Raw genomic sequence first — 14457 nt, forward strand, 5'->3', positions numbered from 1 at the left:
CTGGTATGGGAATAGCGAGCAGGTGCCAGCTAAATTTCTACACCCTGATTTTGAGAACGGGAACTGTGTGAAGGAGTGCGTGCAGCTCATGCAGGCATCTGGGAAATATGTAAAAGACCAAGTGCTCTTCATCGATTGTGGGGAATTTGTCCCGGGTTACGCATGGTAGACCCCCACCCTGACCCCAGACCCGGAATTAGCCATCATTATTTGATTATTAAAACTGGCAACCCGAGAGCAGAGATGCATTTTGCCCTGGCGCTGCCCTCTGCAGTCAATCTGATAGTAGGGAGGTTTTGACAATGTGCTCAAAGTTAACCACCGAAGGAATGTCCTATTTGACTATATGTGAGTATGAACACTGTGCAGTTCACATGTATTTTATCAATGGACGCTTCGATTTAAAATGGGTTTCCTAGTGACCTGCTCTGAAAGGGTTCTGTATCCAGAAGATTGTTCACACACACACAAATGCATGCATACACACACACACACACTCACTCTCTCTCTCTCTACCTACCAGACATGGGCCGGGCAAGTTTTTTTATTGCTACGGATTTCTCCCAGACAGTAACTTCTTTCCTGAAGCTATCATGACTTTTTAAAATTGTAATTCTGGTAACATTGTGTTTCACCAGAGAAAACTACAAGACCCTGTGGATATCATTGCATATTTTTTTAAAGAAATTTAGTAAGGGGTTATCCTTTTTTCAGATTTTAAAATTGTACACCAGTGATTTACCAGAAAATGACCACATGGGAGTGCAGTTTGTAAAAGGGGGGTGGGGGAGTCAGACATGCCCAGTGTTTAATTTGTAATGAAAGAGGTGCCAGGGCTCAAGCAATTTTTTTACATTAATAAATGATGTGGCAAGCCTAGAAGTGCCAGGGCTGAGCCCTGGCAAGCGCTGGCACAAATTAAGCACTGGACATGCCCCAAACATGTATTAACATGTCCAGACCTGACTTTCTTGTTGTGAGTTTAAAGATGTACCCCAACTCCTTTTCCTAGTCAGAGAAACCAGATCTTTGTAGGCTTCTTTCATCTCAGATCCAGTCGGCAAGTGGTTGTGGTCTGATATTTTCTGTGCCGCTAGAGGCCCTTCTCAATTGTTCTAGCTGATGACTCAGAACCAGATACATTTTTTAAGCATGTTCCATTATCAGGTATTTAAAAGTCCTGACAGTAGGGGGAGAGCAAAGCTTGACAAAGGACCAATAAAGCTTTTTCCTTTTGACGGACAACTTCTTATCACTCAATTTTTTAATAAACCCCATTGTCTTTTTGTACACTTACTTCTCAGGGCTTCAGGGGGATGTTTCCAAGTGCTGAGAGCAGGGCTGGTTCCAGGCGCCAGCGCAGCAAGCAGGTGCTTGGGGCGGCCAACGGAAAGAGGCGGTACATCCGGCTCTTCGGCAGCGGGTTCCTCTCGGCGGGAAGGACCTGCTGCCGAATTGCCACCAAAGGATGAAGTGACAGCGGTAGAGCTCCCGCCGAAGTGCCGCCGATCGCGGGTTGTTGTTTTTTTTTTTTTTTTTTTTTTTGCCGCTTAGGGCGGCAAAAACGCTGGAGCCGGCCCTGGCTGAGAGCTATTTTTGAGATGGCCACTACCAGGTCGTCGGAGGCACAACACAAAATAGCCTTTCTCTGCTTCTGTCTGGTTTTGAGGAGCAGTTTTTAAAGGGCCAGGTTTCTCTGCGCGTAGCTAGACATACTTGTCAGGGGCGCAGCCTTTCTTAAAATGATTGGAGTGTGGTAAAAATAACTACTTTTTAGGGGCTTTTTAAAAAACGTATACACAGGGCCGCTCTGGGGGAAGAGACCTGATCTGTAGGATTCAGGCACTGAAGCATTTAAATCCACCAGCGTGTACCCATAGGGTTTTGTGGTAATGTGTGTGCTCAGATGTTGGCTGTGTGTGCTCTCTCTGCATGCTGCACTGGCTCCGGCCAAGTAGCCTGTACAGTGGGCTCCGATCGAACTGCCCAATAACCACACACCCGTTTAGTAGTGAAGGCACCCGGCCAGGTTTATTGTCGACAAAGCACAGTACTAGTATCCTGCAGACTCTACCAGGCCACTAATACATGGATGCCCATAGCAATGGAGCAGCTCAGTCAGTGGTGGGATTTTCCAGCCAAAGACACTCCCTCTGAGACACCTCTTTATACCCCAATACAAACAAGCTACGTATTGCCTCTCTGACATAGTTAGTTACTGACCCTCTGACGTGGTTAGTTGCCACACTTTACCTTGTACATGTTGGTTCGATCAAAATATCTCTATCCATCACCCTGTCATCTGACCTTATCTTTAGTGTGTCCTTGTATCAGCTTCAAGGAGTATTTGTATCATCCTTAGTATCGGGGTGTTCTGGTGCCACCCTTCTGGAATGTGTTCGCGTGAGTGTCCTGTGCCTAGCACTTCTCAGGAATGTGTGTTTTTTTGCAATACCAGCCCTATTCTTGTCAGGTTCAGTGAGCCTGCACGCAGGCAGAGCCTGACTTCTGCTCACAGCTTGTCTCTTGCTAACTTTGCTTTATATTAACAAGGCCTGACCACTACTTTAGTTCAGGCCTTAGACCTCACACCAGGTCTCTGATACAAGGCCTTGTGTCTTGGGCTCCCTTTCTACCACAGTGTCCTCTACCGCCTCCAAAAAGAATTGCATCTTACCAGCATAATTTGATGTGCCAGAGTGGCAATTTGCAATTTATCTCAGGAGTTTTTACTTTGTATTTAAATTAATTGTGCAGCTCTTTTTTTCCTGACAAAACACATTTTGCACATCGTACTTAGATTCCTGTGGCGTACATACTTTGTAAAGACTTTCTTGATTTCACCACTTTTGACAGCAGACTCCATCAGATCATCTACAATCACCATATTCACTTTACTACTAGGAAATAAATATTCATCATTTAAAGTGTCAAGTAAACCTTCCATAATCATAATATATGGAAATTTATATAACAACTCTTTATACAACGGTTGTCAACAGCTGTAACACCACACAATATTTTCAGGCATGCACGATAATAGTCTATTACTGTTTTCTAACAACTGGTTTAGAAAAAAAAAAAGATTTTCCTGACTTTTAAGGGCCACAAATCAAACAGGAAAAGGGATGAGCAAACTGGTTGTGACTCTGCATAATAATCAATACCCATATGGCAAGGTTTTAGAATCTGCCAGGACAGTTCTTTGGTCATAAATGACTTTCTGGAGTTTTTTAAGAGTTCTTGTCTCTATCAGCCAGTACTTTTTCACCCTCTTGATCCCAGGCCACTGTACCACGATCTCCTTTGAGTCCTCCCCTTTGGGCTTCAAACAGTAGTCTTGGACGAGAGCTTTTAAACTCTCAAAATTAATTTTCTTGCTATCCCTCTGTGGTAGAAAGAGAGCCTGAAGCATGGGCCTGGTGCAAGGCCTGAGGCCTGAACCAAAGTCAGCAAATGTTATGCTATGAACAACAGCCAGTCCCTGTCAAAAGCAGATGCTTGCCTGCAAGTCAGTGTCCAGTACACAAACTTGGCACCAGTATTGCTAGCACTGCTAAAACACACTGAATATGTAAACACATTCCAGCAGGCCAGCACAAGAACATCCCAACCTAGCACACAATAAAATGGTTTGACAAAAGTGATGAATAGTGATATTTTGACTGAAAGACAGGTGGTGAATAAAAGTGTTTTGTCTGAACCAACAGGAGGGAAGAACAAGGGGAGGTAACAAACATGTCATGAAATGCTTAAGATGATACCTAAGTTGTTTATCCCAAATTGTTTGTCTCAGTCTATAAATGTTGGGATACCTTGCTTTAACCCTTTGGGAATGGAAAGTCCCACCATTCACAGAGCTGCGTCCATTGTCATCGCATACATACCTTAGTATCCTCGTAGAGTCTGCCAGGTGCTATTACCGTGCTTTGTCACCTTCGTACTTTAACAGATCTTGTGATCATTGGGCAGATAGATTGAGGTCTGCTGTGCCAACTATCAGCGCAGAGCTGGGACAGCACACAAAGAACACACACACATAGCCAAACATCTGACAACACCCTCGAGTTGGGCATGATCCCTTTTACTTTCATACAGGCCTTACTGCCAGCTAGTTTGTACCTGTAGGTTTTAGGCCCTGTGGGCACAAACTCCACAATGTGTTCATCTGGCTGTATCTTGCTAGTCAGAGCCCCTAAATAACCCTCTGGGCTGGGCGCCACTCCCCTTTACTCTCTATAATCACAGCATCAGTATCATAGGCCAGACACAACTCGTGTAAATGCACTAACAGGCAGTAGAGCACTAGCCTGGCCTGAGCAGTGGTAAAGCACGCTATGAAAACGTTAGTGTTGCGAGAATGGGGGCAGCACACTATGGCTGTGTCATCATCGATCAACTCATACGACAACACCTCATCATGAGGGGCAAAGACATTATTGAAGAGTTCACCAGGGTCCGTCACCATACTGGTGTTAGTCAGAGTTGTCCTCTGGCTGAATTTTCCCCACAAGGAATTCAAACACAGCTTGAGATTTGTCATTTTGTGGGGTTCTCCTTACTCTTGCTTAGACACAGATGTATGCCTTCTCTTTCATGCCACTCTGTAAGATACTGGGTTTTCCCCCACTCGTCTGTACACCAGTGAGGGAACCCCAAGACCTCTTTTTTCTGTCTCAGCTACATTTTAATGCAGTGGGAAAACAACATGTCAGAAAAGCGGTTCAAGGGCCAGATTGATAAACCTCAGCAACCCTGCACCCTTTGTCTCCACCAGCTCTGCCATGCACCACATGCCTGTTAAAGCCTTCTCCTCCTGACTCTGCATGCAGGGGTCCATGTGCCTTTTGCACAATGGGAGCACAGACCAGAAGATTCCAGTAGGGGGTGTTGAAATGCGTACCCCTTACTCCCATGGCTCACAAAGCCTTAGACGGGAAGTTTGGACAGCAGCAAGGAGCGCTTCAACAATAGGCTGAGCAGGTGCAGAATGACTCTGGAATATGCCTTTGGCATATTAAAAGTGCACAGGTGCTGCCTTTATGGCAGGTTAGACCTAAATGAGGGAATCATTCCCATGGTCATAGCAGCCTGCTGCGTGCTCCATAATATTTGTGAGGCGAAGGGTGTAAAGTTTCCCCTGGGGTGGAGCGCTCAGGCAGGTTGCCTGGCTGCTGATTTTGAACATCCAAATACCAGAGCTATTAGAGGGGCATAACGGGGGGCTATTGGAATCAGGGAAACTTTGAAGCAACACTTTGATAATGAGCACCAGTAATGTGTATTTCTATTCAGCAATCTGCCATGCTTCAGTAACTTCGGTTACCTTGTTTTGCCTAAAAACTGTGATGATTCCAGAGCAGGATTTGTACTAAGCAAATGATTAAACTGCATCTATGTATCACTACCTGCAGCAATCATGACATGTAGGACACAAATAAAGATTGGTTCTGTTTCAGAGAGTTTGTTTTTATTAAACCCCATTTAACACACACAAAAGGCTTGGTCGGAAGAGAGATAACAGTGATGGGTAGTGTAGGCTCTCAGAGCTGTGCATAAGTCCAACTATCATTTTGGAAGCTGTCCAAAGGGGTGGAGGGAATGGGGTACCGAGACATGCCAGGAAGTTGCAAGGAATGTGTGGGAGGAGTTTGGGGAGGGATGGAAAACAGTTCAGTATGGGCTGCAGGGGGGAGCATGCATCTGTTCTGACTGTAGCATGATTAGAGACTTCAACATCTCTGTTTGCTCCTCCATCACTTTTATCATCTGCTCCTGGTCCTTTAGAATGCACTTCTTACTCTACTTTCTTTCCTGCCTTTCCTTTTCTCTCCACTCCCTACGTTCTCTTTCTTTGGCCTCTGAGGATTGGAGCACCTCTCGGAACATGTCCTCCTTGCTATGCCTTGGTCACATCCTTATCTGGCAAAGGCAAAGGTTCCCCTGAAGGCCACCGTGATGGGTTAGATCACAGAAACCCTCTTGGGAGCTGCCACCCGATGTGACAAAACTACTTCTACCCCTGCCTTCCCCGCCAGCTCGGGGCCCCAGCACCCTGTCTTGCTTAGCCAGACACTCCTGTCTGCTCCAACAAAGACCCAGGGTCTGAATTACTTGCTCCAAAGCTGCAGGTTTACCTGAAAGCAGCTAACAGAAGAGTTCCTGTCTCTAACACTCAGATACCCAACTCCCAATGGGGTCCAAACCCAAATAAATCCGTTTTACCCTGTATAAAGCTTAAATTGTATAAACTCATAAATTGTTCGCCCTCTATAACACTGATAGAGAGATATGCACAGTTGTTTGCTCCCCCAGGTATTAATACATACTCTGAGTTAATTAATAAGGAAAAAGTTATTTTATTAAATACAGAAAGTAGGATTTAAGTGGTTCCAAGTAGTAACAGACAGAACAAAGTAAGTCACCAATCAAAATAAAATAAAATGCGCAAATCTATGTCTAATCAAACTGAATGCAGATAATATCACCCTCAGAGATGCTTCAGTAAGTTTTTTCCTCAGACTGGACACCTTCCAAGCCTGGGCACAATTCTTTCCCCTGGTACAGCTCTTGTTCCAGCTCAGGTGGTAGCTAGGGGATTCTTCATGATGGCTCCTTCCATCTTTGTTCTGTTCCACCCTGTGGTGGGGCGGCTGCCCCACGCCCGGAGAGGGTGGGCTGCGGCGGGCCTAGGTGCCTGCATAGACGCGCGGCCAATCAGAGAAGGGCTTACAGGGAGCCAATCAGAGGACAGATTGGGGCCAGCCAATCAGGGCCCGGCTCAGCCATATAAAAGACTGCTCAGCATGAGAGCAGCCAGTCTGTCCCAGGCCTTCAAAGGGGAAGCTCTCTCTCCAGAGCTGGGAGGCCAGCACCGCGGACAGCGCAGTGCAGGCCAGCTTGAGAGAGTGGGAGAAGGCCCTTCTCCATAGCCTGCCAGGCGGCAGGTCTGAAAGGAGGAGGCCTAACACAGAGAAGGGCCTTGGGGAAGCGGTCCAGAGGGGTAGTCAGAGGAGGAAGGAGGACAGCGAGACTGTCGCCAGAGGGCCTCTGGACCGGGACTCAGAGTAGTGGGTGGGCCTGAGTCTCCCCCCCCCTCCCCTTTTGTGTGCTGTGGTGCCCTACACACAGCCCTAGGCCGCAGGGAGCGGCCGGCCAGAACCACGCCAGACCCGGGACTGCAAGGATTGGGTTTGAAGGTGTGGGGCTATTGATTAACCACCACCCCCCAACACCCGGAAGGGGGTGTGAATGGACAAAGGGATACTGTCGGAGGACAGTGTTCCAGAAGAGGACGCCATACGTTGGGAGCAACGCAAGCCCGCGCACCTAACAAAGGCAAGATGACAGGTGGGATGCCACCCGAAGGGGGCGCTCTACTGGTTCGAACTAATTCCCCGAGACGACCAGGAGGAGGCGCCGCAGTGGTGAGCTACCACCCTGTCACACACCCCTTTTTAGATCTTTTGCATAAGGCAGGAATCCTTTGTCCCTCTGGGTTTCCACACCCTCCCCCCCCGCCCCCAGAAAAGCACCAGGTTAAAGATGGATTCCAGTTCATGTGACATGATCACATGTCACTGTAAGACCCCAAGCCTTCATTCCTCCCAGCCTGACTCACAGAAAGGCCTGCCTGCAAACAGAGCCATCCAATCAATTGTCCTGGTTGATGGGAGCCATTAAGATTCCAAACCACCATTAATGGCCCACACTTTGCATAATTACAATAGGCCCTCAGAGTTATATTTCATATTTCTAGTTTCAGATACAAGAGTGATACCTTTATACAAATAGGATGAGCACACTCAGTAGACAATAAGCTTTGTAATTATACCTTACAAGAGACCTTTTGCATGAAGCATATTCCAGTTACATTATATTCACTCATTATCAAATTTTTATAAAATCATCTAGACTGCAACGTCATAGCCACATCTGCAGAAGCACAAGAAACAATACACAGAAGCAGGATTGTTAGTTCACATACAGCATTCAATCATTACAGTAAAAAATATACCTCTTGTAACATACCAATCATTTTCTCACTGACCTTTGTCAAGCTCAAGTCTCGGCGAACATCCTAAATGTGGTGAGTTAGGCCCGGGTGGAGAGTGGGCGTTCAAGATGGGGCAAGGTGTAGGTGCTGTTTTCAGGGGATTAGTGAAGGTGACTATGGATAATATTGTAAATTCTGCCACCATTTTCCACAGGTGGGGGTCATTGAAGCCGATATCTCACTCCTGGGGGCAAGCAAGGGGGCAAGGGTGCATCCACTGCATGCGTTCAGGTTCCGACCTGGTCCCTATGCTGCTCGTTTGTGTGCCGCTTTGGTCCCTGCACAAGTGATTGCCGAGTGGTGCAGGAAAGGTTCCTACAATGGGGGAAGGAACAAAGCAGCTCTGCCAAGGAACCTTTGGCAGAGGATTTGCGAGTACCTCCAGGAAAGTTTCCTGAAGATATCTCTGGAGGATTCCTGTGAAATCTCAGTGTGCAGCAACACCCTGTTCCACCGCACTGCTTAGCTTCACAGGGGAATATGCAGCACACTCAAACACAGCTAGTCTTGCACATTTCTATCCCTTCACCCACTTCTAAAATGCACAGAGCAAAAAACAGCTCTACCTCATATAACCAAGCAGCATCAACTCAAAAAGATCACTTACCAGAGCTCTCCTCTCCTGCATCATGCACGCCAGAGAGGAACTGCTGGGACTGGCTAGACCTCTCTGGAGTGGAAAAGAGGTCCTGACTCGCCATCCCACCAGACGATCCTGCCGTGTGCGCCACATCATCCTCCAACTCGACCTCCTCATCCATGACTTCATCCTCGGAGCTAGGTCCACTGTCCGCCCTCTCCAGCCCCACCAAAGTATCCACCTCTTGGGGGTGGAGGTGGAATTGCCGCCAAGGATGGCGTCCAGCTCGTTATAGAAACAGCAGGTCTATGGTGCCTCCCTTGCCTTCTGGTGTGCCTACTTCACCTCCTTTATCTTCAGGGCTGGCCTTACCATGAGGCGAAGTGAGGCGGCTGCCTCAGGTGCCAGACTGGGGGGGGGGAGTGCCACTAGGACCCAGAGTGTAGAAAATTGTGTCTGCTGCTGGTGCATATGTATTCTCTCTGCTCTAGATGCACAGAGATGGTGGAGTGCTGTGCTGGAGGAAGGAGGGCACAAGAGACAGGCAGGAGAAAAGGTGAGAGGGAATAAAAGAAAGCAGCAGGAGCTGCAGGGAGAGAGAGGAGGAGGAGCCTCTTATGTACCTCTCTAGAACCCCCAGGAGCCTGGACTGATTAACACCAGCTTCTCAGGGAGCTTCCTGTTTCCTGCTGCTTCCCTGAACCCACTTGAGGAGAACAGGCAGTCAACTGAAATAGGAGGAGCCAGTTAGGATCTTAAGAAGCTGATATCTTCCCTCACTCTGGCCCTACTACCAGCCTGCTTATTTGTCCCCTTCAATTGAGTGTTGAGAGCCACTATACTGGCACAGAACAGCAGTCATGAGTGAAAGAAGAAAATGCCCCTCTGGGGCAGCATTCAGAAAAAGAAAGAAAGCAAAGGAAGCTTTTCTATCTAAGCAGGAAGGAGCTCTCCTGAGATACATAGACACAAATGTTCCCGCTGAGCCTTCGGGCCCCAGTAAGGATGTGAGTGGTGAGGAGATGCCTGATCTTCCAGTTAGTCAGAGTGCAGTGACCTGGCAGCTACTGCAGCATCCATATCTCCATCTCAAATTGATGTAACCATGCACATTCCTGAAGAAAAGTAGATCAGAGGAGAATGTTGTAAAGGCACAAGAAACAGCTGCTGCTGAGTTTAGTTCCTTAAGTCTAGATGATCCAGGACTCTGGGACCCACTTGAGCAGTAACCTGAGGGACTTCCTTGTACTGCATGGGCCACAGCGAGTGAAAAACTTCATGTTCACCAAAGACAATTAAAATAGAAGTTTCCATCCAACACATTACTGGCATGAAATCCCCAATGGTGATAAAGTGGAGAGGCCATGGCTTATGTACTCAAAAACCCAGAATGCTGCATACTGTTTTTGTTGCAAACTCTTCCAGTCTAATGTTCCAGCCACATTGGGTTCTACAGGAACAAAGGACTGGAAAAATCTGGCTAGAAATCTGGCATGCCATGAGAAGGCAGCAAATCACCAGAGAGCATTCCATAGGTGGAAAGAGCTTGAGATGAGACTAAGGTTAAAGGGCACCAGAGATGATCAGCATCAAGAGAAGATTGCATCAGCCTCTCTTTATTGGCAAAATGTTCTGAAAAGGCTCATTGCCATTGTGAGAATGCTTGCTACCCAAAACCTAGCACTGCGTGGCACTTCAGATCAGCTGTATGTGCCAAACAATGGAAAATTCCTTAAAATTGTGGAGCTGATGGTTGAGTTTGACGCTGTACTCCAGGAACATCTAAGAAGAGTCACCACCCAAGAAATGTACACACACCACTACCTTGGAAAAACAATTCAAAATGAGATCATACAGTTACTGGCAACAAAAGTCAAACAGAAGATTGCGGCAGATCTGAAGTCAGCAAGATATTACTCTGTTATTCTGGACAGCACACCTGACATCAGCCATACGGAACAAATTACTTTAATGGTGCTTTTTGTAACAACAACAGAACCTAGTGAAAATGTCCCTGCAATGGTGACTATCAGAGAGCATTTTCTAGAATTTTTTGACATTGATGATACTACAGGAGCTGGTATGATAAATGTGCTTCTTAAAAAGCTGGAAGATACAGGAATTGCGATAGCTGACATGAGAGGTCAGGCTACGATAATGGTGCCAACATGAGAGGAAAGAACAGAGGAGTGCAGACACAGATCCAAGAGTTAAACCCTCGAGCTTTTTTTGTCCCATGCAGTTCTCATTCATTGAACTTGGTGGTCAATGATGCAGCAGCACCTTCTAGTGAAGCTGCTGAATTTTTTAATGTAATTCAAAGTATCTATGTATTTTTCTCTGCATCAACTCATCAATGGAAAATTTTGAAACAACATCTGGGAACATCCTCTCTGACACTGAAACCACTGAGTGCCACACAGTGGGAAAGTCGAGTGGAGGCGATAAAGCCTATCAACCACCAAATTGGGAAGATAGATGATGCCATAGTTGCCATTATGGAGGATAATGCTATGACAGGAACTGTTTGTGGGAGAACAGTGGCAGGGGGAAATAGAATCACCAGGAACATACATAACTTCAAATTTCTGTGTGGCTTAGTGTTGTAGCATGACATGCTGTTTGAAATAAATGTTGTAAGCAAGAGACTCCAAGGTGTTGACCTTGATATATCTGGAGCAGTGGAACAACTGGACAAAGCAAAGTCATACCTACAGTCTTACTGGTCAGATGAGGGATTTCAAAACGTTCTGAAGAGTGCACAGAAGTTGGCAGAGGAACTTCACACTGAAGCTATTTTCCCACCCATTCAAGAATACAAGAGTTACTGAAGAAAAAGGCATTTTGATTATGAGGCACAGGATAATCCCATAAGAGACCCCAAACAACAATTCAAAGTTGAATTCTTTAACTAGGTGCTAGATTGTGCAATACAGTCATTTGAAGAACGTTTCATGCAGCTTAAGGAACACAGCAGTATATTTGGGATATTGTATGATATTCCAAAACTCCACACTATACCTGAAGAAGACCTACACCAGCAATGCAGGGCACTAGAGACAGTGTTGACACATGATGACATATGCGATATTGATGCGAGTGATTTAGGTGATGAACTGAAAGCCCTTTCAAGATACATTTCAGCAGGATCAACTCCAAAGGCTGTTCTGGAATATATGTGCACAAATAAGATGACCACCCTCTTTCCAAATGCTTTTGTTGCTCTGTGCGTACTTCTAACACTTCCTGTAACAGTTGCCAGTGGAGAACGCAGCTTCTCCAAGCTGAAGTTAATAAGAACATATCTACGCTCCACAATGACACAGGAGAGGCTGGTCGGCCTTGCAACCATCTCAATAGAGCATGAGCTGGCCCAGACTGTGGACCTTCAGGAAGCAGTTCAAATCTTTGCAACCAAGAAGGCACGGAAAGCACCACTTTGATTATTCAAACAGATAAAAATGCCAGTGTTTACTATGCAGACAAGAAAAGTTACATTTGCTGTTCAGTATCAGAGGGGTAGCCTTGTTAGTCTGGATCTGTAAAAAGCAACAGAGAGTCCTGTGGCACCTTTAAGACTAATAGATGTATTGGAGCATAAGTTTTCGTGGGTGAATACCCACTTCATCAGACACATTTGCTGTTCAGGCGTTTGAAAGTTAAGTGTTACTTAAAATTTTTGAACAAGGCATTTTAAGTTGTTAGTTCTCCTTTATGGGGTAGGTAGCAGAGCAGTACCATGAGAGGAGTAGAACAGGAAGAAGGCAGAATTGAGACCTTTCGACGTTTTGGCCCAAGCGAGGCAGCATAGGGGCATCATTTGAGCTCCCCGCCTCAGATGCCAAAATGTTGTGGGCTGGCCCTGTTTATCTTCGCTCCGCACGGTGCCGTATCCCATTCGTAGCCCTAATCACACAAGCCACGAGAAAATCTGCCTGTAGATACTGCAGTCCCTATGGCTGGAGCGCAGCTGGGACTGGACAGCCTCCTCTCCCCATACAGTGAGCAGATCCAGCAGGAGAGTGTTTGCTGTGTGGAGCCACCATGGTCAGCTGGGAAGATGCGATGTGAGCTCTCCATGCTGAGCCAACAGGAAGTGGAATTTCTAAAATTCCCAAGCCTTTAAAGGGGGAGGGCTGGATGTCTGTGTATCCGAGTGCAGAGCGGCGGAGTTCGAACTGCTGACCCAGAGCAGTCAGGATGGGCCGTGCGGGACACCTGCTGGAGGCCATTTACAGCGACAAAACCAAGTACGGTGTCTACACTGACACTTTGTTGATCTAACTTTGCTGCAAAAAGCTTTACGCCGCTCGTCATGGTGGTTTTACTTTGTCAGCCATCAGGAGAGTTTTGTCAGTGGAGGAGCACTGTAGTGTGTACACCTCCACTGTTTTGGCAACAAAAGCTGACTTTTGCTGACAACGCTGTGCAGCGTAGACAAGGCCATAGTGTTCACTTGTGCAGCACCTCTGTATATGTGGCACATGCAGGCCGCTGTGCATTGCCAACCCAGAGCTCCCCACCCGGATCCCTTCTGTCCCAGCATCATCTGAAATGCCATCCAACCTGTTCAACCACTGGCCAGCACAGGCATTATCTGCACAGGGAGCAAAGTCTCCTGACACTCGATTAGGTTACAGGAAAACAGAGGAAGGACTGCTGAGAGCCTGAACAGGGGATGTTCTCTCACCAAGTTGCTAAACATGTTGGCAGATATGGGACAATAGCTGCACAATTCCATGGAACAAGAAGATTGTTTGCACAAGGGTCATTTGAAGTGCTGTGTTGACTGGCACGACTCCTAGTGTTGCTAAGAACTAGAGATAAGCTGGGAGTGGTAATACCTTTGATTGGACCAACTTCCGTTAATGAAAGAGATGAGCTTACACAGAGCTCTGTGTCAGGGCTGGGAAAGGGTCTCAGAGATTGTTTACAATGAGGAGTTAGGATGTTGTAAGAGACCTTTCAAAGCGATGCAGGGGAATTAACCCCTCTGCAGTCGTAGGATACTCCCACACCAACATCAACTTCCTGGACACTATGAGCAGCTTCAACAAAGGAATCCTCCAGGAAGCTATGTACACGAAACCCACGGATCACCACACCTACCCTCATAGATGCAATAACCAACCCAGACACACCAAGGAATCTGTTATCTACAGCCAGGCTCTCAGATACCACAGAACATGCTCCGAGGAGAAAGTCCAAGATACACACCATAGCACACTCAAAACCGCCTTCACCAAACAAAGCCACTCCACCAGAGAAGTAGCTTGCATCATGGAATGGGCCATCCCAATACCCCAAGAGAACCTGTTTCAATATGGAAAAAAAAATCCTCCAACTGCACCCATAGTTGTCACCTACCACCCCCACCCCCTCCGGAACCCATATGGGGTATCATTAAACAGTTACAACCCATACTCTATGGCAGTGGTCTCCAGCCTTTTTACCCACAAGATCACTTTTTGAATTGAAGATCTACCCAGGATCTATCCTGCTCCTTCCCTGAGGCCCCTTCCCTGAGGCTACGCCCCACTCACTCCATTACCCCTCCCTCCATTGCTCACTCTCCCCCACCCTCACTCACTTTCACTGGCTGGGGCAGTGTTGGGGTGCAGGAGGGGATGAGGGGTGTTGTCTCTGGGAGGGGGTCTGGTGCAGGAGGGGGCTCCGGGCTGAGGCAGTGTTGGGGTGCAGGAGGGCGTGCAAGGTGCAGGCTCTGGCCAGGAAGTGCTTACTACAGGCAGCTCCCAGCCAGTGGCACAGCGGGGCTCAGACTGGCTGTGTCCTGCCCTGGCCCCACGCCACTCCCAGAAGC

The sequence above is a fragment of the Chrysemys picta genome, chromosome 20 (assembly GCF_011386835.1).
Source record: "Chrysemys picta bellii isolate R12L10 chromosome 20, ASM1138683v2, whole genome shotgun sequence".
Taxonomy (NCBI): Eukaryota; Metazoa; Chordata; order Testudines; family Emydidae; genus Chrysemys; species Chrysemys picta.